Source organism: Bos indicus x Bos taurus, chromosome 19, assembly GCF_003369695.1.
Source record: "Bos indicus x Bos taurus breed Angus x Brahman F1 hybrid chromosome 19, Bos_hybrid_MaternalHap_v2.0, whole genome shotgun sequence".
Classification (NCBI taxonomy): Eukaryota; Metazoa; Chordata; class Mammalia; order Artiodactyla; family Bovidae; genus Bos; species Bos indicus x Bos taurus.
In genome coordinates, this window is record NC_040094.1 from 1,220,509 (window position 1) to 1,247,348 (window position 26,840).

The window sequence follows — 26,840 nt, forward strand, 5'->3', positions numbered from 1 at the left end:
CAAAGTTGGAGAATCAAACCCCTTGGGAAAAATAATCATGCATCCATAAAAATAATAGTCTATGAAAGTAACTAAAATTTAGTCCCCAACTAAATTCTGACATCAAAATAATGTGTAAGGGGTTTAAAAATTTAAATGTAAAATATAAAACAGCAAAACATGTAAAAATTAGGTTGAAAAAAGTAGAACAACATTTTAGTAACATTGAATTAGGAAAATTCTAAGCAAGATATAAAACTGAAAGGAAATACTGATAGATTTATTTAGACAAATGTAAAAATATTTATGCATGGCAAAAAACATTCTGCACAGCATAAATACATCAAAAACAAATCAAAAACTGAAATACTAATATTGACAATTCCACATACATGGTGAATGGGATAATTTCCATCAGTTGAGATAAGTTCAGTCGCTCAGTTGTGTCCGACTCTTTTCCATCCCACTGACTGCAGCACCCCAGGCCTCCCATCTTGCAAGCTCCATCACCACTCTCGGAGCTTGCTCAAACTCATGTCCATTGAGGCAGTGATGCCATCGAACCATCTCATCCTCTGTCATCTCCTTCTCCTGCCTTCAATCTTTCCCAGCATCAGGGCCTTTTCAAATGAGTCAGTTATTTGCATCAGGTGGCCAAAGTATTGGAGTTTCAGCTTCAGCATCAGTCCTTCTCATGAATATTCAGGACTGATTTCCTTTAGAATGGACTGGCTGGGTCTCCTTTCAATCCAAGGGATTCCCATGAGTCTTCTCCAATGCCATAATTCAAAAGCATCAATTCTTTGGTGCACAGCTTTCTTTATAGTCCAACTCTCACATCCATACATGACCACTGGAAAAATGATAGCTTTGACTAGACAGACCTTTGTTGGCAAAGTAATGTCTCTGTTTTTTAATATGCTGTCTAGGCTGGGCATAGCTTTTCTTCCAAGGAGCAAGTGTCTTTTAATTGCATGGCTGCAGTCACTATCTGCAGTGATTTTGGAGCCCTATAAAATAAAGTCTCTCACTGTTTCCACTGTTTGCTCATTTATCTGCCACAAAGTGATGGGACCAGAAGCCGTGATCTTAGATTTTTGAATATTGAGTTTTAAGCCAACTTTTTCACTCTCCTCTTTCACTTTCATCAAGAGGCTCTTTTGTTTTTCTTCACTTTCTGCCATAAGGGTGGTGTCATCCCCATATCTGAGGTTATTGATATTTCTCCTGGTACCAGGGTCTAGCCCTGTTTGGATCCAGGGATTCCCTCAGGAGGACGGCATTAGCGAAAAAGGATAGCACAGCAGAGAGATCAGAGGCTTGATATGACTGGTTTACATGGGAAACTAATAAAGTTCGTGACACCAAACTTGCTCTGACCGCGGAGGCCGCAGGTGGTCTCTTGAATCACTGAAGGTGTCCTACCCTGGGCACCTTCTCGTGTGGGTCTTAGAAGCCCAGGCAAGTAAGTGATCTCAGAGAGCCCCCACACTCCAATCATTCATCCTGAAGGAAGAACAGAGAAAAAAAGGAGAGAAAAGGAAGCAAGAACGACATGGGGAGACCAAGCCTGATGAGCATGGCCCGCAACTTTATTTTCCAAAGTAGCTTTTATACCTTAAGTTGTGCATAGAGGATAATAGGGGGTGTAGAGTCATGCAAGGTTAGCAGTCCTTGACTCTTATCGAAGCCAGGCTTTCTTTCTGCAAACTTATCATATGCAAAGGCTTTAGGTGATTTACATCATCTTCTGGCCAGGAGGCCTGATAACATTTTATGACCCTTTCTTCTGAATAATGGTTAGTCGATCATTAAACTTATTTTCTCTAAAGGTGATTATTCTAAAGTTAGGTGCCACGCACTGAAAGCATTAGATAAAGTTGCATTCCTATAGGGCAAAAGTGTGGTAGGTTATAACAAGAAAAGAATTAACTCAAGGGTCCAAGGTTACAAACATTAAAGCTACTACTTACATTTCTATATACCAACTATATTAATCAATACACTCCCAGGGACACAGTAGGTAAGGGATATGGAAACTTGGCAGCAAGCATTAACTCAACAAAGAAATCCTCTACTAGTTTTATTCTAATAATTTTAACTCTCTGAGAAGCTCTGCATTATTAGAATATGTTAAACTTCCCGTGCCTTTCGTGGTTGGGAGGCTGTGAACAATCGCATGCGTAGCTGCAAGAGTCCAAACAAAACTGTCAGGCAAGCTAGAAAGTCACCAGAGGGGTTTGAATTGAAACACTCCTATTATGCCCAGGAGACTTATTAACTAGAGCTCTAAGTTTATTTTCTTCAGAGAAAGGTGGTCGGGGATAGCCCCCTGTTAATGTCAGAAGAGTTGGTGAAAGTTGTGAAATAGTAAAACAGATAGATTTTGGTTTTGGTGTAGATGCTCAGGCAGATCCAGGGGGCCTCTTGAGTTCTAATTTGCCTTTGCATGTCAGATCCTCTCCGCATGACCTTTGGCATAGGTGGGAACTCCTGTGCTGGCTCCTGGCATCCTGGCAATCTTGATTCCAGCTTGTGCTTCATCCAGCCTGGCACTTTGCATGATTTACTCTTCATATAATTTAAGTAAGCAGAGTGACAATATACACTCTTGATGTACCCCTTTCATGATTTGGAACCAGTCTATTGTTGCTAATTTCCTTAGTATATAATTAAATCATTAAGATAAATTTGGAAAATATCAGCAATGGAAATAAAATGTGATATTCATTAATAAGCAGTACATGAAAATGAATACAAACCACTTTAAACACGTGAATAGATGTCCAAATTCAGTTACATATATTTTTATAATTAAAGTATGTAAATGAAACACATTTTTTAAAATCTGATTTTCAAATACCACAAATGTTTCCCAAGCAGTGTTTTTTAAGAATGTGGTGAAACAACTTTTCAGAATTAGAGGAGTAGTGAGTGTGATAAAAGTTCATGGATAGCATTTTAACAATAACTACCAACATAAATGATGGCGCTAGTAGTAAAGAAGCTGCCTGCCAATGCTGGAGACATAAGAGACAATGGGTTCCACCCCTGGGTACAGGAGATCCCCTGGGGAAGCGAGTGGCCACCCACTCCTGTGTTCTTGCTTGTCTTGCTCCTCCAGGCCTATGCATAGAGGAGCCTGGGGGACTACAGTTCTTAGAGTATCAAAGAGTCAGACATGACTGAGCCAACAGCCTGCATGCACAAACATAAACGTTGTAGACATGTATACCAGTTAAATCAACAATTCCACGTGTAGGAATCTTACTTACAAAATATCAGAAAGCTTGTATTGCAAAACCTGAAAAGGACTTAATACTTAATTTTAGTGTATCTTTATAAAGAAGTTGGGCTTCCCTGGTGCCTCAGCTGGTAAGGAATTTACCTACAATGTGCGAGACCTGGGTTTGATCCCTGGGTTGGGAAGATCACCTGGAGAAGGGAATTTCTACCCGCTCCAGTGTTCTGGCTTGGAGAATTCCATGGGCTGTATAGTCCAGAGGGGCACAAACAGTCGTACACAATCCAGTATAAAGAAGTTAAACAGGGTCATGAAACTAGAATGACTTAGATCTATAAAAGTTGGCATGTCTATATTGAATATCTTCCAGAGGCTGAGAAGATAATACAAAATTTATGTAGAGCTAAGTGAACACATTCATATATGAAAATATGCATGTGTGTGCAAAATTATTGTTTGAAGAATCTCAGAAACAGTGTACATTGACTGAAACTGGGGGAACTGAGAGACATTGGGTGTGGAGTTGGCAAAAAGTGTATTATACACTATTACAGTTTGCTTGGCTTCTATTTTTAAATACTTTTTAAAATACTCATCATATTTAAATTATTTAAAAATTAAATTATATTTAGTGGTATGTGTAAAGTAAATGAAACTGAATAGATGATGATCTATGTGAAATTAAATTTTTAGCAAGTACAATAAAGATAATATACGGAATTCGGATGTGAAATAAAACTAACGATGAGAAAGCAATAAAAGCAAAATCGGATATAAATTTAAAATTAGTGTAACCACGTAAAAATTTAATTAGCTCATTTGCTACATAATTTTCATTGCTCTCTATTGTAAATGCAAACACTTTTCTATTTTAAATGTCCCACCCATTTAGACACAGTGGTACACAAGATGTTATATAGTTTACATATGAGGAAAGAAATTATCAATGAAAGCAAGAATGTGTAGTTCACTCCTTATTTATAATTAACTAATTCCTTGAGAGAGGAGGAAAAATTTAATCATATTTATGAAGACTATACCTTTCTGGAAGATTGGCCCTCTTGCTAAGTTACTGAATTAATTATGGGTAATGAACTAATTTGATTTGATCTGCTGTTTTTCTCCAGAGTTTCTTCATAGCATTAGTCATCTCAGAATTTCTTATACTGTAGATTAATGGGTTCAGCATGGGGGTTATGACTGTATAAAACACACCCAATGATTTGTCAATCAGGAAGGTTGTAGCTGGTCTTAAATATATGAAAATACAGGGAAAAAAAATCAGACAACCACAGTGATGTGGGAACCACAGGTTGGAGGGCTTTCTGCCTCCCTTCCTGACTCAGGTTCTTCAGAGAGTGCAGGATGACTCCATAGAAGAAAAGTAAGAGCAGAAAGATGATAAAGCAGATCAGACCTCCATTGGCCAGCACTAGGATGCCAATGACATAGGTATCAGTACAGATGAGTTTCAATAAGGGGTACATATCACATGTAAAGTGATCCATGACATTGGCCCCACAGAATGGGAGCCCATAAACAGTGCTAAGTTGAATTATTGAGTGCAGAAAACCTCCAACCCAGGACACCAGCAGCACAATACACACCTTCTGCCTCATGATCACCAAATAATGCAAGGCTTGCAGATGGCCACATAACAGTCATAGGCCATGACCAGCAGAAGGAAGACCTCTGATCCACCAAAAAAAAAAAAAAAAAAGATCTATAAACATCTGAGTCATACAAGATTAAAAAGTTATGATATTTTCCCCAAAGAGTAAGTCTGAAATCAGTCTGGGGGTTATAGAAGAGGAATAAGTGGCATCTATAAATGATAAGCTGGCAAGAAAAAAATACAACGGTGAGTTCAGGGTCTTACTGACAGTTATAGTCATAATAATGAGCAGGTTCCCCACCACTGTCAAAATGTAAAAAAGCAATAACATAACAAAAAGGATTTTCTGCTCCTTTGGAATCTGTGTGAGGCCCAGGAGGACAAAGTAAGTTACTTTATTTCTTTGTTCCATCTATTCTGGACAGGAGTTGACTTCACACATTAGAAGCAGTTTACCTACAAAACAAAGTTTTAAATGTACTAAAATTCTGTCTTCTATTTATCCTTTCAATTAAAATAATGTGCATACAGAATCTGCTTGTGTCCAGGGGGTCATAGACATTGTTATGTGCTGTTGAATTACTCATAGTTCCTTAGACTCAGTGATACGACACAAAATGAGGAATCAGAAAATTGCAGACACACATAATGGGTGTCATGATACAGACACTCTCACAATGCCAAATATCACAGAGGAGAAATATATCAATCAGACTAGAACAAGAGAAGTCTTCCCAGAAGAAGCAATGACTTAGCTGAGTTTTAAAGGAAAGGTGAAATAACAAAAAAAGATGGGGAAGGAATTCCAGGAAAAGTATATAATTTATACAGTCACAAAATTATAACACTAGAAACCCACTTAAGCTAGCATATTCCTTGTGAGTAGATCAAAATATGAATATAAAGCCACTGCCCAGAATTGTCTCAAAACTTCCTGAGACTTCTTTCTTAGAGTTTCTAGCTAGATATTCCTTCTAAACAATGAGTACTGAGGCAGTCCAATTTTGTGTCTCCAGTCCCTATCTCTATCCTCATTTTTACATAAGCAGCACTTCCAATTTTGAATAGTTAGATATCAATTTAGTACATATAATGCAAAATTTTCTACAGTATAAAAGATGTCCCCCATCTTGCTAAAAGACATCAGCTTTCAGTGTAATTGTTCAGACAAAGCTTTGCACAGTGTTATCATTCTCTTTTTGCTCTCATATTATTTACTGATAACTGTATCAAATATAGTTGACTATACTTTCAAAATATGTCACAAGTGTGATCACTCCCTTCCCTTCATTTTTCCTGGTCCAGAGCAGTAACCTCCTGCTACTTTTCTCCATTTTTTTTTTTTTTTTGTGTGGGGGGGGGGGTTAGAAGGATTGTCCACCAATTTGTTCTCTTGAAGCAACTCAAATTATATTCTTTAAATCTTGTTCCAGTTATATCACTCAACTGCTCAAAATTCTTATTCTATCAAATGTAATGTATAACAGTTAATATTTACAGTAACAAACCCATAATCACATTTTTCCAGTTGATAAAGCTAAGGCTAAGAATACTCCTTTAATTTTCCTAAGGGTACACATTTCCACGTAATAAAACAGGAATTGGAAACTAAGTTTGATATCTTTCAAAACAGCTTAAATGCTTGCATAATAAAGTCCATAATTGTGAATCATGTTTCCCAACATTTACTGTTTGTCTCACCTTGTTGGAGTGTATTCAAAACCAGAAGGAAAAGTTTATAAATCATTCCTAAAGACCTTGATCTTTTTCTTTAATCCAATATGACAAAAGAGGACAAAAGGTTGCAATATACCTGAGGATATGTTTGATTTCATTCAGCTGTTTGTTCATTTCTTCCATGGGTTCTTCCATTTATTCAGAGGACTTTTTATTTGCACTTTAGATTGTTTAAAAGAAGTTCCATGGTACCCCAAAAATAAAAGTTTACCATGTTAAGATAATTTGTCAGAAAGCTATGCAAATTCTAGGTTTATCTTGGAAGAACAACAAGGTATTTCCAGGAAAATGTGTTTCTAGTAAATTTTTTCTTAACTTCAAGAGAGAAAAAATCAGTAAATTGCTTAACGTTTCTCATTCTGTCACATTGGTACAGCCAAACTAGTTGACTTAAGATTTTGAGAAAAATTATTCTGCTGTCCTTCACATATTTTAGTGCAATGTTTTAAGCCTAACAAATGACCTCCTGAAACTTTTGCATCAGTTTCTAAAAGAACATCATCTATTTTCCCAAAAGAGACAAAGATCACTTTTAAGCATAGAAATTACTTTGACAACAAAGGTCCGTCTAGTCAAGGCTATGGTTTTTCCTGTGGTCATGTATGGACGTGAGTGTTGGACTGTGAAGAAGGCTGAGCCCTGAAGAATTGATGCTTTTGAACTGTGGTGTTAGAGAAGACTCTTGAGAGTCCCTTGGACTGCAAGGAGATCCAACCAGTCCATTCTGAAGGAGATCAGCCCTGGGATTTCTTTGGAGGGAATGATGCTGAAGCTGAAACTGCAGTACTTTGGCCACCTCATGTGAAGAGTTGACTCATTGGAAAAGACTCTGATGCTGGGAAGGATTGGGGGCAGGAGGAGCAGGGGACAACAGAGAATGAGATGGCTGGATGGCATCACTGACTCGATGGACATGGGTCTGAGTGAACTCCGGGAGTTGGTGATGGACAGGGAGGCCTGGCGTGCTGTGATTCATGGGGTAGCAAAGAGTCAGACGTGACTGAGTGACTGAATTGAACTGAACTGAACTGAAACACATTTAACACTATGTCTTAGACGTGTAATGTATCCGATATTGATTATTTCTTAATTAAATTCACTGGGACTTTCCATTAAATTTAAAAAATACTTCTGTATGTAAAGATGTGTGCTGTGCCGTTGTGTCCATCTTCTTTGTGACCCAATGGGCTCCTCTGTACCTGGGAATTCTCTGGCAAGAATACTGGAGTGGGTTGGCATGCCCTCCTCCAGGGGATCTTCCCACACCAGGGATTGAAACCAGGTCTCCCGCATTGTAAACAGATTATTTACCGTCTGAGCCACTGGGGAAGCCCCTATGCAAATATACTACTAACAACAGAGAGATATTTAGGGTGGAGTAGCAAAGGTGGCACAATACAAAGACCCTGGGTTCATGCCCTTCCATGGGAACATTGAATTCTGGCTATTTACTGAGTGATCATTTTTGAGAATGGCCTGATGAGTGGCAGAAAATTTCCACTATTAATAAAGATATAAAAAGGCCATTGAAGGTTAGGTAGGAGTGGCAAATATAGTGTATAGGCAGCTGCCATATCTTGGTTTCAGTTCAGTTCAGATCAGTTGCTCAGTCGTGTCCGACTCTTTGTGACCCCATGAACTGCAGGACGCCAGGCCTCCCTGTCCAACACCAACTCCCGGAGTTCACTCAGACCCATGTCCATCGAGTCAGTGATGCCATCCAGCCATCTCATTCTCTGTTGTCCCCTTCTCCTCCTGCCCCCAATCCCTCCCAGCATCAGAGTCATTTCCAATGAGTCAACTCTTCGCTTGAGGTGGCCAAAGTACTGGAGTTTCAGCTATAGCATCAGTCCTTCCAAAGAAATCCCAGGGCTGATCTCCTTCAGAATGGACTGGTTGGATCTCCTTGCAGTCCAAGGGACTCTCAAGACTCTTCTCCAACACCACAGTTCAAAAGCATCAATTCTTCGGGGCTCAGCCTTCTTCACAGTCCAAATCTCACATCCATAAATAACTACTGAAAAAACCATAGACTTGAGTAGACAGACCTCTTTTGGCAAAGTGATGTCTGTGCTTTTGAATATGCTATCTAGGTTGGTCATAACTTTCCTTCCAAAGAGTAAGGGTCTTTTAATTTCATGGCTGCAGTCACCATCTGCAGTGATCTTGGAGCCCCCAAAAAATAAAGTCTGACACTGTTTCCCCATCTATTTCCCATGAAGTGATGGGATCAGATGCCATGATCTTCATTTTCTGAATGTTAAGTTTTAAGCCAGCTTTTTCACTGTCCTCTTTCACTTTCACCAACAGACTTTTTAGTTACTCTTCACTTTCTGCCATAAGGGTGGTGTCATCTGCATATCTAAGGTTATTCATATTTCTCCCAGCAATCTTGATTGCAGCTTGTGCTTCTTCCAGCCCAGCGTTTCTCATGATGTACTCTGCATATAAGTTAAATTAGCAGGATGACAGTATACAGTCTTGACGTACTACTTTTCCTATTTGGAACCAGTCTGTTGTTCCATGTCCAGTTCTAATTGTTGCTTTCTGACCTGCGTATATGTTTCTCAAGAGGCAAGTCAGGTAATACAAAAATGAGAGGATAATCCAGTTGAAGAGGCTCCCCAAAGGAGCAAAGGGGTCTGAGGCCCATACTAAACTACTCATACCAGAGGCCTGCACTAAGAATATGAGCCCCCAAAACATTTGACATTGAAAGCCAGTGGGGTTAACTTTGGTGAGAAAAAGAGGTCTTGAGAAATAAAGACTCCAGATTTAAAGGTCACACACAGACAAGACCTCTTTCAGAAAGAGCTATTTGAATGTAGACTGTAATACCAGACCAGAAGGCAATGGCACCCCACTCCAGTACTTCTGCCTAGAAAATCGCATGGATGGAGGAGCCTGGTAGGCTGTAGTCCATGGAGTCGCTGAGGGTAGGACACGACTGAGCAACTTCACTTTCAATTTTCACGTTCATGCATTGGAGAGGGAAATGGCAACCCACTCCAGTGTTCTTGCCTGGAGAATCCCAGGGACGGGGGAGCCTGGTGAGCTGCCGTCTATGGAGTCACACAGAGTCGGACCCAACTGAAGTGACTTAGCAGCAGCACACTGGTGTGACTGCATTTACTAAGGTGTGCTTGAGCATCTCCAGTTCAGTTAAGTTCATTCGCTCAGTTCATTCCCAGAGTTCACTCAGACTCACATCCATTGAGTCAGTGATGCCATCCAGCCATCTCATCCTCTGTCGTCCCCTTCTCCTCCTGCCCCCAATCCCTCCCAGCATCAGAATCTTTTCCAATTAGTCAACACTTTGCATTAGGTAGCCAAAGTATTGGAGTTTCAGCTTTAGCATCAGTCTTTCCAATGAACACCCAGGACTGATCTCCTTTAGAATGGACCGGTTGGATCTCCATTCAGTCCAAAAGATTCTCAAGAATTTTCTCTGACACCACAGTTCAAAAGCATCAATTCTTCGGGGCTCAGCCTTCTTCACAGTCCAACTCTCACATCCATACATGACTACTGGAAAAACCATAGACTTGACTTGACAGACTCTTTTGGCAAATTAGTGTCTCTGCTTTTGAATAAGCTATCTAGTTTAGTCATAACTTTCCTTCCAAGGAGTAAGCGTCTTTTAATTTCTTGACTGTAGTCACCATCTGCAGTGATCTTGGAGCCCCCCCAAAAATAAAGTCTAGCCCTGTTTCCACTGTTTCCCATGAAGTGATGGAACCAGATTCCGTGATTTTAGTTTCCTGAATGTTGAGCTTTAAGCCAACTTTTTCACTCTCCTATTTAACTTTCACCAAGAAGCCTTTTAGTTCCTCTTCACTTTCAGCCATAAGGGTGGTGTCATCTGCATATCTAAGGTTATCATATTTCTCCCAGAAATCTTGATTCCACCTTGTGTTTCATCCAGCCCAGCGTTTCTCATGATGTACTCTGCATAAAAGTTAAATAAGCAGGGTGACAATGTAAAGCCTTGACGTACTCCGTTTTCTATTTGGAACCAGTCTATTTTTCCATGTCAATTTCTAACTGTTGCTTCCTGACCTGTATATAGGTTTCTCAAGAGGCAGGTCAGGTGGTCTGGTATTCCCATCTCTTTCAAATTTTCCACAGTTTATTGTGATCCACACAGTCAAAAGCTTTGGCATAGTCAATAAAGCAGAAATAAATATTTTTCTGAAACACTCTTCCTTTTTCCATGATCCAGCAAATGTTGGCAATTTGATCTCTGGTTCCTCTGCCTTTTCTAAAACCATCTTGAACATCTGGAAGTTCGTGACTCACGTATTGCTGAAGCCTGGCTTGGAGAATTTTGAGCATTACTTTACTAGCATGTAAGATGAGTGCAATTGTGTGGTACTTTGAGCATTCTTTGCCATTGCCTTTCTTTGGGTTTGGAATGAAACGTGGTCTTTTCCAGTCCTGTGGCCACTGCTGAGTTTTCCAAATTTGCTGGCATACTGAGTGCAGCACTTTCACAGTATCATCTTTCAGGATTTCAAATAGGTCAACTGGAATTCCATTATCTCCACTAGTTTTGTTCATAGTGATGCTTTCTAAGGCCTACTTGACTTCACATTCCAGGATGTCTGACTCTAGATGAGTGATCACACCATCATGATTATCTTGGTCTTGAAGCTCTTTTTTTGTACAGTTCTTCTCCGTATTCTTGCCACCTCTTCTTAATATCTTCTGCTTCTGTCAGGTCCATACTATTTCTGTCGTTTATCGAGCCCAACTTTGCATGAAATGTTCCCTTGGTATCTCTGATTTTCTTGAAGAGATCTCTAGTCTTTCCCATTCTGTTGTTTTCCTCTATTTCTTTGCATTGCTTGCTGAGGAAGGCTTTCTTATTTCTTCTTGCTATTCTTTGGAACTCTGCCTTCAGATGTTTATATCTTTCCTTTACTCCTTTGCTACCCCGAGAGGAGCTACCCTGCATCCGAGGTCAGGGGCGGAAGCCAAGAGGAGCTGAGCCACGTCCGAGGTCAGGGGCGGTGGCCGAGAGTGCCAAGCTGCGACAGTGCAGGAGTAGCCAAGAGGATTTACTCCCGCCTGAGGCCAGGAGTGGCGGCTGGGAGGAGCTGTCCCAGGCCGGAGGCCTGGGGCAGTGGCCGCGAGAAGCAACCCCAACTCCAATGAGCGGTGGCTGCCTGGGCACTGGAAGGCCTAGGAGCTATTCCATGTTCAAGGTCGGAGGGGTGGCAGAGAGGAGATACCCCTTGTCCAAGGTAAGGAAGAGTGGCTGCATTTTGCTGGAGCAGCCATGAAGAGATACCCGACATCCAAGGTAAGAGAAACCCAAGTAAAACCGTAGGTGTTGCAACAGGGCATCAGAGGGCAGACACACTGAAACCATAATCACAGAAAACTAATCAATCTAATCACACTAGGACCACAGTCTTGTCTAACTCAATGAAACTAAACCATGCCCTGTGGGACTACCCAAGAGGGGCGGGCATGGTGGAGAGGTCTGACACAATGTGGTTCACTGGAGAAGGGAATGGAAAACCACCTCAGTATTGCTGCCTTGAGAACGCCATGAACAGTATGAGAGGCAAAATGATAGGATACTGAAAGAGGAACTCCCCAGGTCAGTAGGTGCCCAATATGCTACTGGAGATCACTGGAGAAATAACTCCAGAAAGAATGAAGGGATGGAGCCAAAGCAAAAACAATACCCAGTTGTGGATGTGACTGGTGATAAAAGCAAGGTCTGATGCCATAAAGACCAATATTGCATAGGAACCTGGAATGTCAGGTCCATGAATCAAGGCAAATTGGAAGTGGTCAAACAGGAGATTGCAAGAGTGACCGTCGACATTCTAGGAATCAGCGAACTAAAATGGACTGGAATGGGTGAATTTAACTCAGATGACCATTATATCTACTAGTGCAGGCAGGAATCCCTTAGAAGAAATGGAGTAGCCATCATGGTCAACAAAAGCGTCTGAAATGCAGTACTTGGATGCAGTCTCAAAAACGACAGAATGATCTCTGTTCGTTTCCAAGGTAAACCATTCAATATCACAGTAATCCAAGTCTATGCCCCAACCAGCATCGCTGAAGAAGCTGAAGTTGATCGGTTCTATGAAGACCTACAAGACCTTTTAGAACTAACACCCAAAAAAGATGTCCTTTTCATTATAGGGGACTGGAATGCAAAAGCAGGAAGTCAAGAAACACCTGGAGTAACAGGCAAATTTGGCCTTGGAATACAGAATGAAGCAGGGTGAAGGCTAATAGAGTTTTGCCAAGAGAATGCGCTGGTCATACAAACACCCTCTTCCAACAACACAAGAGAAGACTCTACACATGGATCTCACCAAATGGTCAACACTGAAATCAAGTTTATTATGTCCTTTGCAGCTAAAGATGGAGAAGCTCTATACAGTCAATAAAAACAAGACCAGGGTCTGGCTGTGGCTCAGATCATGAATTCCTTATTGCCAAATTTAGACTTAAACTGAAGAAAGTAGGGAAAACCAGTATACCATTCAAGTATGACCTAAATAAGCTCCCTTATGATTATACAGTGGAAGTGAGAAATAGATTTAGGACTAGATCTGATAGATAGAGTGCCTGATGAACTATGGATGGAGGTTCATGACATTGTACAGGAGACAGGGATCCAGACCAACCCTATGGAAAAGAAATGCAAAAAAAGGAAAATGGCTGTCTGAGGAGGCCTTACAAATAGCTGTGAAAAGAAGAGAAGCGAAAAGCAAAGGAGAAAAGGAAAGAGTTATAGTTTAACTCCCTGCATATTCTTTCATTCACACTTGAAAGCATAATAAAGCTGGCTTGGATTCAGTTTCAGCACCTTCACCTTGGAGTGGTGTTGGTCCCCTGATCCTCGCTTTTCTCTGAATCGTTGTGTCTTGTTTCTCATTCTTTCGCTGTATCACACTTTCGGAAACCCTGCTTGTCAAGCTGGTCTTGAAATGTGGCGCCCAAACGGGGATCTGAAAGTGAATCCAGACTCAGAGGCTAGCTCCTAGCGGCAGAGAACTCAGGGAAATCTGGCCAGCTTGAGGAAAGTACTTGATAAATACACCCCTGTGGATTTGTCAATCAGGGTAACAATGATATGCAAGTGTTAAAAACTTTGTTAAAAAGTGCAGAGGTTGAGATTTCTCATTCCTCTTTTAAAGAATTGTTTTCTGCCATTGAAAAATATTTCTACTGGCTAGATCCAGATAAAGGGCTTTGAGGCATGAGGAATGGCAAGAACTTATGGGTTGCCTGTACCCTGCTTACCAAAGCAGTGAAAAGATTCCTTTGTGTGTATGATCAGTAGGGAATCTTATTAGCACAGCTTTAGTACTGCTGCGATCTGAAACCTTGGATTCAGGGAATTCTGTAGAACAAATACAAGAACAAATGGAGGAAATGAATTTATATGATAACATGCGTGGTGAGGAAGAGAAACAATCAATAAGAATGACAAATAAGAGCCAAAAGAATGATAGAAGTCAAGAACAGATCTTTCTCTCCGACCAACTGCATCTTTGGTCTAGCCCCCTCCTTTCAATCCTGAAACCCCTTGGGATGATGCATTTGCTTTTAAACCACAGATAAACGTGCCTAATAAAATGATGCCTTTACAAAAGGGAGTTCATATGGCACAGTTGCAGGGGGATGAAGACGCTTTAGTTCTTCCTGTGGCTATAACTCAAATCTCACCAGATCCTCAATTTCCACAAGGAGGAATGCATTGCGATTATAATGCCACACCATTTAAAACCATAAAGGAGATAAAACAGGCATGTACCCAATACAGAACTAGTTCTCCTTATACCATGGGACTAATTTAGAGACTTTCACAAGCTGAACGGTTAATTTCTTATGATTGGGAAATGATAGCCAGAACTTGCCTATCCACCTCAGAATTTTTATAATTTAGGACCTGGTGGCAAGATGAAGCAAATCAATATGCTCACAGATATGTGACAGCCAATCCACCAGTTGATATAACACTTGATCAATTAATGGGTAGTGGGACACATTTTGTCATTCAGGCTCAGTTACAATTTGATGATCAATTATTTGCTCAAGTGAGAATGCTATGTTTAAAAACCTAGGAGAGAATAAATCCACTTGGACAAGCCTTGATTTCATTTACCCAAATTAAACAATCAAATGGGGAACCTTATGTAGATTTTATTGCGAGGCTACATCAAAATTTAAATAAAACAGTCTCACAACCTGGTCTGAGAGATATGCTGATGCAAGTTCTTGCTTATGACAATGCTAACTCAGGATGTAAAAAGACGATTCAGCCTCTCAAAGCAAGGTTGCCCCTCTAGAAGAATATATTAAATTTTGCCAGGATATTGGGTCATAACCATATAAAATGCAACTTCTGGCTCATGCATTGTCTAAAGCTAATAAAAAGACAGATATGAGATGTCACCAATGTGGAAAATTAGGACATATTAAAATAGACTGTAAAGGAAGAAGGTAGTCAGTTGATAAATTATACTATAGGCTCTGATGCCACTCCTATTTGTATTCATTTTGGAAGAATATGTATTAAAACAGGATGTCAAAAGTGGCTGTCAGTTGTAAAAAAAAAATCAAATGAGGAGACTTCCCTCTTTCTGTTAATTGCCCTTACTTTTTTAGAATAAGAGGAAACTTCCAGCATGATGAATCCACCTGACCTTCCTGGTTGCATTGCTGAAATTAGCCATGGTGTTGAAAATTGGTTAAGATGGAAATTATGTAAAGGATAAGAAGGTCACTTATTATTAAGTGTTGCAGAATGCTCCATTATTGATTGGGGACCCCGAGGAACCTCTAAACTTATAGAATCTAAAATGTCTTCCCCATGGGTATATAATGAAAAGACAATTAGTACTTATGGTAGTCAACCCCTCATATGGCATGGGGTACGATTAGCTCCCCCTGTGCCTTGTCTAGATCATTATCCTATTCATGATGAATTACGGAAAATACCCATGGCATTAAAAGAATTAATTGCTTGGAAGGGACCATATACTAAATATATTTTAAGTGACCCAAAAGCTACCTTTAATTTTACAAAAAACTCTACCCACACTATTCAGATTTGTGTAAGAATTCCTTTTGTTTTTATGATTGGACCAGCAAAATATGATCCCAATTTGGGATTAGTAACATGTAGTAACTGTTCATTTTATATATGTATAAATAATACCATTCCTTTTGATGAAAGTTGGCAGAGTTTTTATATTCTTAAAACCAGAACTGGCATATGGGTTCCAGTTGATTTACAACAACCTTGGCAAGAAAGCCCTACATTATATGTTATTGAAGAAATATTTAAAAAATCTTAAATGTGTTAAACGTTTTGTGGAATTACTAATTGCTGCAATCTTAGGCATTATTGCAATTACCACTATGCCAGCCATAGCTGGAATGGCTCTTCATAAATCTGTACAAACAGTTCATTTTATACAAGAATGACATACAGACTGATGTCCTTTGGACCACTCAACAAAACATTGATGGAAAGTTGGCCTCCCAAGTGGCCGAACTTAACAATCTGTTATTTTATTAGGAGATCAATTAGTCAGTTTACAAAAACAGGTGAGACTAAGATTTGATTGGAACTATCCTTCCTTTTGTGTAACGACTTTCAAATGTAATAAGACATAATTCAATTTGGATAAAGTTGAACAACACCTATTGAATCAAGGTAATATTTCTGTAGATATTCAAGATCTACAACACAATATATTAAAAACTTCTAATAAACATCTTGATGCAATTTCTGGATCAGATTTTCTTGATACTGTTGCTGATAATCTTTCTTCTCTTAATCCTTTAAAACAGATCAAGACATTTGGATATGGAATTGCTCTGGTTATGTGAGTGCTATTAATTATGTGTTTGTGTTTCTGTATAGTCTGGAGAAGAACGATCAAGAGACAATGAAACCAACAACGACAATGAAACCAACAACAGCAACTAGCATTTCTCACCATTTCTCATCATGTGAAAAATCAAAAAGGGGGACATGTAGGAGACAAGAAGAATAAAAGAAAAGTAGGCCCTGGCAAGGGCCACAAAAGAAATTTATAATTATTGATAAACTGGATGCTATAAGGCATGAGACTCTTGGAACAAGTCCAGAGGGAACAGTTCATAATCTTGAAAACAAGATATGATCCTGGGGTCGGAAAACCGACCCCAGACTGTTTCTCAACTGGCGTCTCAGAGTCACGTGTTTTACGTATCTGGTGGAAAATCTATAGATAAGAATATTAGTCTTAGTTACTGATTTGTTATTAATTACTGTTTCCTAATTACTCAATGGTTAATGGTCATTTTGTTCTTTGGCTCTGAAGGCCACATGAGTTACAGTTTAACTCCCCACATATTCTTTCATTCACAGCTGAAAGTATAATAAAGCTGGCTTGGATTCAGTTTCAGCACCTTAACCTTGGAGCAGTATTGGTCCCCTGATCCTCGATTTTCTCTGCTTTCTTGTGTCTCGTTTCTCATTCTCTTGCCCTATCACGCTTTCAGAAACCTTGCTTGTCGAGCTCGTCTCGACAGATTAATAGATTCAGCATAGGGATTATGATTGTATAAAACACACAGTGTTTTGTCAGTATAAAAGTTGGTAGAGGGTCTTGCATATATGAAAATACAGGGAACAAACAAAGCAGACAACCATAGTGATGTGGGAACCACATGTCTGGAGAGCTTTCCTCCTCCCTTCCTGACTCAGGTTCTTCAGAAATTGCAGGATGACTCCATAGGAGACGAGTAAGAGCAGAAACACAATAGAGCAGATCAGTCCTCCATTGGCCACAACTAAGATGCCAATGATGTAGGGGTCAGTACAGACGAGTTTCAATAAGGGGTACATGTCACACATAAAGTGATCAATGACATTGGGGCCACAGAACGGGAGCCTGTAAATAGTGCTAAGTTGAATTACTGAGTGCACAAAACCAACTGTGCAGGACAGCACCAGCAGAATAACACAAACCCTCTGTCTCATGATCACCAAATAATGCAAGGGCTTACAGATGGCCACATAGCATTTGTAGGCCATTGCTAAAAGAAGAAAGACCTCTGATCCATCAAAAATGTGCTGTATAAACAGCTGAATCATGCAGTATTCAAAGGATATGATATTTTCTGCAAAGAACAAGTTTGATATCAATCTGGGTATAATACAATAGGAATAAGTGACATCCATAAATGATAAGCAAGCAAGAAAAAAATACATTGGTGAGTTCAGGGTCTTACTGAAAGTTATAGTCACAATAATGAGCAGGTTGCCCAACACTGTCAAAATGTAGAAGAGCAAGAACATAATAAAAAGGACTTTCTGCTCCTTTGGATTCTGTGTGAGGCTCAGGAGGGCAAAGCAAGTTACATTGTTCCTTGGTTCCTTCTATTCTGGACAGGAGCTGAGTTCACATATTATGAAGCAGTTTACCTCGAAAACAAGGGGGAAAGCTTTTAGAAGAGACGCAAATTTTGCTTTCTATTTATACATTCAAATGAAAGAAGATGTATGGAATACCTATTTGTGTACAGTAGTTCATAGACAACATTGTGATACCCTAGTTGATTAAGTCATAGTTCCCTACACTCAATAATAAGTATCAGAAAATACCAGATTGGTTTCTTAAGTGCTATAAGAATACTGAGACAGTGCTAAGTATCATAGTGTAAGAATATCACAATTAAACCAGAATCAGAGAGTTCTTACCAGGAATAGCAGTGCCTTACTGAGTTTTTAAGGAAAAATTAAAGGACAGGAAAAGATTGGAAGATAATTGTATGTAAATTTCTAAAATACCATTGATAAAGTCAATATGGATAATACTTGAGACTAGTTAAACTGATATACATATTCCCTGTGGGTAGATGAGTCTATGAAGAGAAGGTCACTGTCCTGGATTGCATTAGAATTTACTGAGAAGTCTTTCTGTGTGTCTGTATTTCAATGTCTCCAGTTTCCTGCCCTATAAATGCTGATGTCATCCAATGTCATGTCTCCAGCCCCTACCTCCACCCTTTTGTTGACACTTGTATGAGCAGTATCTTCAACTTTGGATATCTGGATCTGGATATCTATTTAGTATATATAACAAAACTTTTTGAAGGTTTTCCTTATTATTGGTACCTCCTTCAAAAAATCTGACAGTGCTCATCACTCCACTTTTGCAGTCATATTACAACTTTCTTTCTTTAACAAATCCTGTTGTCTCTACATTCATATTGATTCAAAATTTGATTATTTCCTATCTCCCCATTTCCTTTCTAGCCCACAGCACTAGCTTCCTGCCAAGTCTTTCCACTTTTATTCTGCCCTCCAACAACTTGGCTTTCTGAAACAGCTCAAATTACACTCTTTACATTTTGTTCTGATTATATCATTCAACTGCTCAAAATAGTTTTAGTGGATTCCAATCATGCTCTTATACTTTAATGTATCAAGATTAGTATTTATAATAACAAGTACTGTAATTACTTATTACCTTTCTATAACTGATGAAAATGAGGTCCATAATATCTCATTAATTTTCTCAAGGGCAAACATTTTTAAGTGATAAAACTAGAATCGGAACCTAACTTTGACATATTTCAATTAGTTCCTTACATTGTAAAGAAAGTCACACAATTGTGAACCCTGGTTCTCACTACTCACTACTACTCTTACCTTGTGGAAGCTTTTTCATAATCTGAGGAAAGACTTTTTAAGTTACTCATTAACTCCTGGAATTCTTGCATCCAATATGACAACATAGATTGAAAGCCTGCATTATTACATGAAGAAATATTTTCTTTTTGTTCATCTGGTCATTTATTCCATGGAGTTTTCAGATTATTTGACATACTGTTTTTATCTGCATTAGAAATAGTTTAAAAGAAATTCCACAGTGCACACAAAATAAAAAAAAAAAATTACTATATTAAGAAAATTAATCCAAAAGACAAGCAAACCCTAGGTTTACAAAGAAAGATAGAAGCTAGCCATTTCCAGGGAAATTTGTCTTAAGTGACTACTTTTCCTCTTAACTTCAAAATTAAAAAAAAAAAATAATAATAAGTACCACTTAATTCTTTAGCCCCATTTGATTCTACCATGTTAGTGGAGCCAGACTAGTTGACTTGCAATTTTGAGAGACTTCCTTGTGTTGCTGCAGCTGTTGTTATTTATATGTATTGCTTTAAGTCTATAAAGGATCTTCCTGAGAAATTTATATCAGTTCTTAAAAGACTATCAACTTTTTTTCCTCAGTACAATCAAAGAACACTTGAGTTTTTATCCCTTCTAGCCACATTTATCATTGTCTTAGACTTGGAACGTGTCCAAGACTGATTCTTGCTTAATTAAATTGCTGGGATTTTACACTAAATTTTATTAATGCATCTGTATATAAAGATACTATTGGACTACATCCCAGAATTAATTTGGGTCAGAAACATGAAACATAGAGAGAGAAAAAAAGTTTGAGAACCATATTAAGACTATTGCCAGTCAAGAACAAAATATTGACCCAACCATTTTGTTTCAGTGAAGATTAATTCATCATGTATTTCTCCTCTTGCTATAGAAAAATTTTCCTTCTTTTTATTGAGAGCTCAATTTATACTGCCTCAATGTTTGATCAAATATATATAAAAAAATTTATCACCAAATCAGGTATAATAACTAACTTTATCCCATTATTAGCTTTCTTTTAATGTAGAATACCTATATTTTACACAAACTATGCTATGGGTAAAAACACAGCAGTTACTAAAACAGGAGAAAATAGCATGTAAATTTTTCTTCCTGCATGGATCTTAAATTCTTAAGATGGAGTAGGACAATATCAAAGAAGGCAATGGCACCCCACTCCAGTACTCTTGCATGGACAGAGGAGCCTGGTGGGCTGAAGTCCATGGGGTCGCTAAGAGTCAGATACGACTGAATGACTTCACTTTCACTTTTCACTTTCCTGCACTGGAGAAGGAAATGGCAACCCACTCCAGTGTTCTTGCCTGGAGAACCCCAGGGACAGGGGAGCCTAGTGGGCTGCCCTCTATGAGGTCGCACAGAGTCAGACATGACTGAAGCAACTTAGCAGCAGCAGCAGCAGCAGCAGAACAATATAAGAGGCACTTTAATAAAGAAGTTGTAGTCTTATTTAGTGCATATAACAAGAAATAGAGTACTGTAACAGAAACAAGAGGGAGGATTCTACTGTGGGTAATGTAATCAGCAAAGACCTTTCCTAAAAGGTGATGTTGAAGCTGAGATTGAAAGGATAGCAATTGGCTGCCATCAGAAGCTCATTAAAGACAGCAAAATTAAGTAAAATTATCTAACTTCAGAGATGACCTGGTCTATAAGTAGAAAAATGTAAAAATTTAACAAGAATTTTTACTTCAGTGCTATGTTACAAAAGAAGGGATTTCCCCTGTGGTTCAATGGGTAAAGATTATGTCTGCAACACAAGAGACATAGGAGACATGGGTTCACTCCCTGGGTCAGGAAGATCCCCTGGAGAAGGAAATGAACCCTCTCCAATATTTCTTGCCTGAAAAATCCCCTCGACAGAGGAGCCTGGTGGGCTACCGTCCAAAGGGTCAAAAATAATTGGACAGGACTGAGCAACTAAGCACATGTTACAAAGTAGTGGTGAGAATGTTGCACTCATGTCTTGATCCAGATTTTAAAGTAAAGGTTTTTAGTCTCTTAATGTTAATTGTAATCTGAGCTGTGGATATGTCATACACCACTTTTATTACATTCAGATACATTCCTACCATTTTTGAGAGTTTCTTTTTACTATGAAAATATATTGATTTTCTGTGCAATCAATGAGCAACACAAAAAGGAAATTAAGAATAAAATTATCCTTGAAATAGCGTGAAAAAGAATAACATATTTGAGTAAACTTAGGCAAGGAAGCAAAAAGAATCATACACTGAAAACTATAAAACACTGTTGAAAGATATTCAAGAAAAATGCATAAATGGCAAGACATTCATGAGCTGGAATATTTAATATTATTAAGATGTCAATAATACCTAAAACAGGTTTTCCCAGGTGGTGCTAGTGGTAAAGAAATCACCTGCCAATGTAGTAGGCATAAAGGATGTGGTTTGATCCCTGGGTCTGGAAGATTCCCTGGAAGAGGGCATGGCAGCCCACTCCAGGATTCTTGCTTGGAGAATCCCATGGAGAGAGGAGCCTGGTGGGCTAGAGGGGTTGCAGAGAGTCAGACACATCTAAAATGACTTAGTACACATGCATATTACTTAAAATAATCTGCATATTCAGTTCAATCTGTATCAAAATGTGAAAAAAAAAAAACGTTTTTTGCAAAAGTAGAAAATTCCAACTAAAATTTTATATTGAATTTCAAGTTATTCCAAATACGTAAAACTCATACTTCCTCTTTCTAAAACACAATTTAAAGCTATGGTAATCAAAAGAATGTGCTTATGGAGTATAAAGGCATGGGCAGGCTACAGTCCAACGGTTTCAGAGTCAGACACAATTGAGAGACTGTGCTCACACACATACACATTGGCATATAGACAACCATAAGGAGATACAGGGTGGCGTGGCCAAAATAATACTGTAGAAGGACTGTGAGCTCATGTCTACACATGGGAACACCAAAATTACAACTATTTACAGACAGGCTATTGATGAGAATGACCTGAAGACTAATAGAAAAGATCCTCTATTACTAAAAATATAAGGAAGTAACCACAACAAACAGGGAGGAATAGTGGATGCAGGGTATAGTCTAGTCCCATACTATGGGTAGACAACAATCAAACAAGAGGATCATCCAGTTATAGAGGTTCTACCAAAGGAGCAATGGGATGTGAGCTTCACATCAAGCTACTGAGACTAAGGGTTCTGTACTAAGAATATGAGCTCCCAAAATAATTGGCTTTTTTTTTTTTTAATTTTCTGTTAGTAATTTATTCTATATAAAATAGAAAACTGGAATTATTTATTATAGAGGTCAGCATTTTCTTTTTTTTTTTTTTTTTTTGTTTCTACATGTCTTTTATTTATTTATTTTAATTTTATTTTATTTTTAAACTTTACAATATTGTATTGGTTTTGCCAACATCGAAATGAATCTGCCACAGGTATACATGTGTTCCCCATCCTGAACCCTCCTCCCTCCTCCCTCCCCATACCATCCCTCTGGATTGGCTTTTATTTTATTTATTTATTTATTTTTTTAATTTCAAATTTTTTTTTTTTTTTTGTTTTTAAACTTTATATAATTGTATTAGTTTTGCCAAATATCAAAATGAATCCATCACAGGTATACATGTGCTCCCGATCCTGAACCCTCCTCCCTCCTCCCTCCCCATACCATCCCTCTGGGTCATCCCAGTGCACTAGCCCCAAGCATCCAGTATCGTGCATTGAAGCTGGACTGGCATCTCGTTTCATACATGATATTTTACATGTTTCAATGCCATTCTCCCAAATCTTCCCACCCTCTCCCTCTCCCACAGAGTCCATAAGACTGTTCTATACATCAGTGTCTCTTTTGCTCTCTCGTACCCAGGGTTATTGTTATCATCTTTCTAAATTCCATATATATGCATTAGTATACTGTATTGGTGTTTTTCCTTCTGGCTTACTTCACTCTGTATAATAGGCTCCAGTTTCATCCACCTCATTAGAACTGATTCAAATGAATTCTTTTTAATGGCTGAGTAATACTCCATTGTGTATATGTACCACAGCTTTCTTATCCATTCATCTGCTGATGGGCATCTAGGTTGCTTCCATGTCCTGGCTATTATAAACAGTGCTGCGATGAACACTGGGGTACACGTGTCTCTTTCCCTTCTGGTTTCCTCAGTGTGTATGCCCAGCAGTGGGAGTGCTGGATCATAAGGCAGTTCTATTTCCAGTTTTTTAAGGAATCTCCACACTGTTCTCCATAGTGGCTGTACTAGTTTGCATTCCCACCAACAGTGTAAGAGGGTTCCCTTTTCTCCACACCCTCTCCAACATTTATTATTTGTAGACTTTTGGATCTCAGCCATTCTGACTGGTGTGAAATGGTACCTCATAGTGGTCTTGATTTGCATTTCTCTGATAATGAGTGATGTTGAGCATATTTTCATGTGTTTGTTAGCCATCTGTATGTCTTCTTTGGAGAAATGTCTATTTAGTTCTTTGGCCCATTTTTTGATTGGGTCATTTATTTTTCTGGAGTTGAGCTGGAGGAGTTGCTTGTATATTTTTGAGATTAGTTGTTTGTCAGTTGCTTCATTTGCTATTATTTTCTCCCATTCTGAAGGCTGTCTTTTCACCTTGCTGATAGTTTTCTTTGATGTGCAGAAGCTTTTAAGGTTAATTAGGTCCCATTTGTTTATTTTTGCTTTTATTTCCGATATTCTGGGAGGTGGGTCATAGAGGATCCTGCTGTGATGTATGTCAGAGAGTGTTTTGCCTATGTTCTCCTCTGGGAGTTTTATAGTTTCTGGTCTTATGTTTAGATCTTTAATCCATTTTGAGTTTAGGATTCTTCAATATCCGCAAATCAATCAATGTAATACACCACATTAACAAATTGAAAAATAAAAACCATATGATTATCTCAATAGATGCAGAGAAAGCCTTTGACAAAATTCAACACCCATTTATGATAAAAACTCTCCAGAAAGCAGGAATAGAAGGAACATATCTCAACATAATAAAAGCTATATATGACAAACCCACAGCAAACATTATCCTCAATGGTGAAAAACTGAAAGCATTTTCTATAAAGTCAGGAACAAGACAAGGGTGCCCACTTTCACCATTACTATTCAACATAGTTTTGGAAGTTTTGGCCACAGCAATCAGAGCAGAAAAAGAAATAAAAGGAATCCAAATTGGACAAGAAGAAGTAAAACTCTCACTATTTGCAGATGACATGATCCTCTACATAGAAAACCCTAAAGACTCCACCAGAAAATTACTAGAACTAATCAATGACTATAGTAAAGTTGCAGGATATAAAATCAACACACAGAAATCCCTTGCATTCCTATACACTAATAATGAGAAAACAGAAAGAGAAATTAAGGAAACAATTCCATTCACCATTGCAACGGAAAGAATAAAATACTTAGGAATATATCTACCTAAAGAAACTAAAGACCTATATATAGAAAACTATGAAACACTTGTGAAAGAAATCAAAGAGGACACTAACAGATGGAGAAATATACCATGTTCATGGATTGGAAGAATCAATATAGTGAAAATGAGTATACTACCCAAAGCAATTTATAGATTCAATGCAATCCCTATCAAGCTACCAACAGTATTCTCCACAGAGCTAGAACAAATAATTTCACAATTTGTATGGAAATACAAAAAACCTCGAATAGCCAAAGCGATCTTGAGAAAGAAGAATGGAACTGGAGGAATCAACCTACCTGACTTCAGGCTCTACTACAAAGCCACAGTTATCAAGACAGTATGGTACTGGCACAAAGACAGAAATATAGATCAATGGAACAAAATAGAAAGCCCAGAGATAAATCCACGCACATATGGACACCTTATCTTTGACAAAGGAGACAAGAATATACAATGGATTAAAGACAATCTCTTTAACAAGTGGTGCTGGGAAAACTGGTCAACCACTTGTAAAAGAATGAAACTAGAACACTTTCCAACACCATACACAAAAATAAACTCAAAATGGATTGGCTTTTAAAGTCAGTGGGATGTCTCTTGGGGTGAGCCAGAGGCCTTGAGAAATAGAGGCTCTAGGTCTAAAGGTCACACACTGTATAAGACCCATGACAGAAGAGTCATTTGAAAGAAAATTGAGTCAGATGCACCTGTTGATCTTGGAGAGCATGCCAGAGAGTTAGGAAGAAATTAGGACTCACCTTGGGAACATAGATACAGGCATCAGCCATTTCGGAAAGCTATCCCATGGCAAGGACACTGATGCTGGTAAGGACCATATTGGAATCCTCCTTCTAGCTTTTCAGTAGTGGGATTCAGCACTACCCAAGACAAGGTAGCACCAATCTTGAGAGCCTCAGGTCAAACAGCTAACTGGGCAAAGCACAGCCCCATCCACAATCATGCTGGCTACTGTAGATCACTTTAGCCTCCACCTGACCTGGGACTCAGGCCTCTCCATCAGTTGGTCAGTACCAACCCCAGGACCAGACTCCCACACCACTCCAAGAGGAGTAGTGGTACCAGTCCAAAGGCAACTTGGACCTAGTTTCCACCCAATTTTGCACCAAAACTAGCAACAAGACCCAGTTCCATCCACTAACGGGTTGGCACTAGCCCCAGGACCCATTGGTTCATAGCCCAGAACATTGCCACATGGACACCAGTCCTAGGACCAGAATGGCTTATCAGCTAGTTATGTCCCAATGCAGCCCACTCACCAGTGAGATAGTAGCATCCCCAGGATTCCCTAGGCACTAGCTGGGAGCTGACACCAGCTCTGCAATCCCTGTTCTAAAGCTAGAGACCCCAAGATGTGGTTCAGCTCAGCAGTGGACTGGTAGCCACCTTGAGGCCTGGTCTGAGTAGGCCTTGGTTTCCATCCAATGGGCCACAGCCCTAATAACAATAGCAGACACTTGCTTCAGGAGCACCAAGATTCTGCAGCCAGCCTTGTCAGAGCCAGTTTACCTTCCAGCATACCAGCACCACACCAGCACAACTTGGCTTAGCCTTGCTACCAGTACGATACAGGGTCCAGTCCAGTTCACACTGACACCCTGAGCCAGCCTACCTGGAACTGGACTCTGCCCAGAAGTTGGTAAGAACAAACCTGAGTCTCCATGGCCAGTTTCCTTCCAACCCACACTACCCACCATGGGCCTGCACTAGGACTGGGATTTCTTGGTTAAGCAACCAGCAGTGCCAGTACCTGGTTCATCTACCAGCAGTGGAGAAACACTGGACAAGGTATGTCTATTCAAACAGTGGTAACTGGGACCACTCATGCAGTGTTCCCACAGTACTGAGCCCACAACAATAGTGGATCTTGAAGCCGCATAATGAACATTACGGAAGCATATATCTCTGGTGACCAGAGGGGAGTGTGTTTATGGAACATTTTCCACATAGGCCACTTCTTCAAGACTAAAAAAAATGAAAGCACTGATTATGTAGAAATAAAATTAAAATTTGGCAAAATTAGGTAACTGAATGATATGTTACAAATGAGCAAACACAATAAAAACCCCAAAAGAAGAGCTAAAGAAAGTGTAGATAAGTACTCTACCTCACAG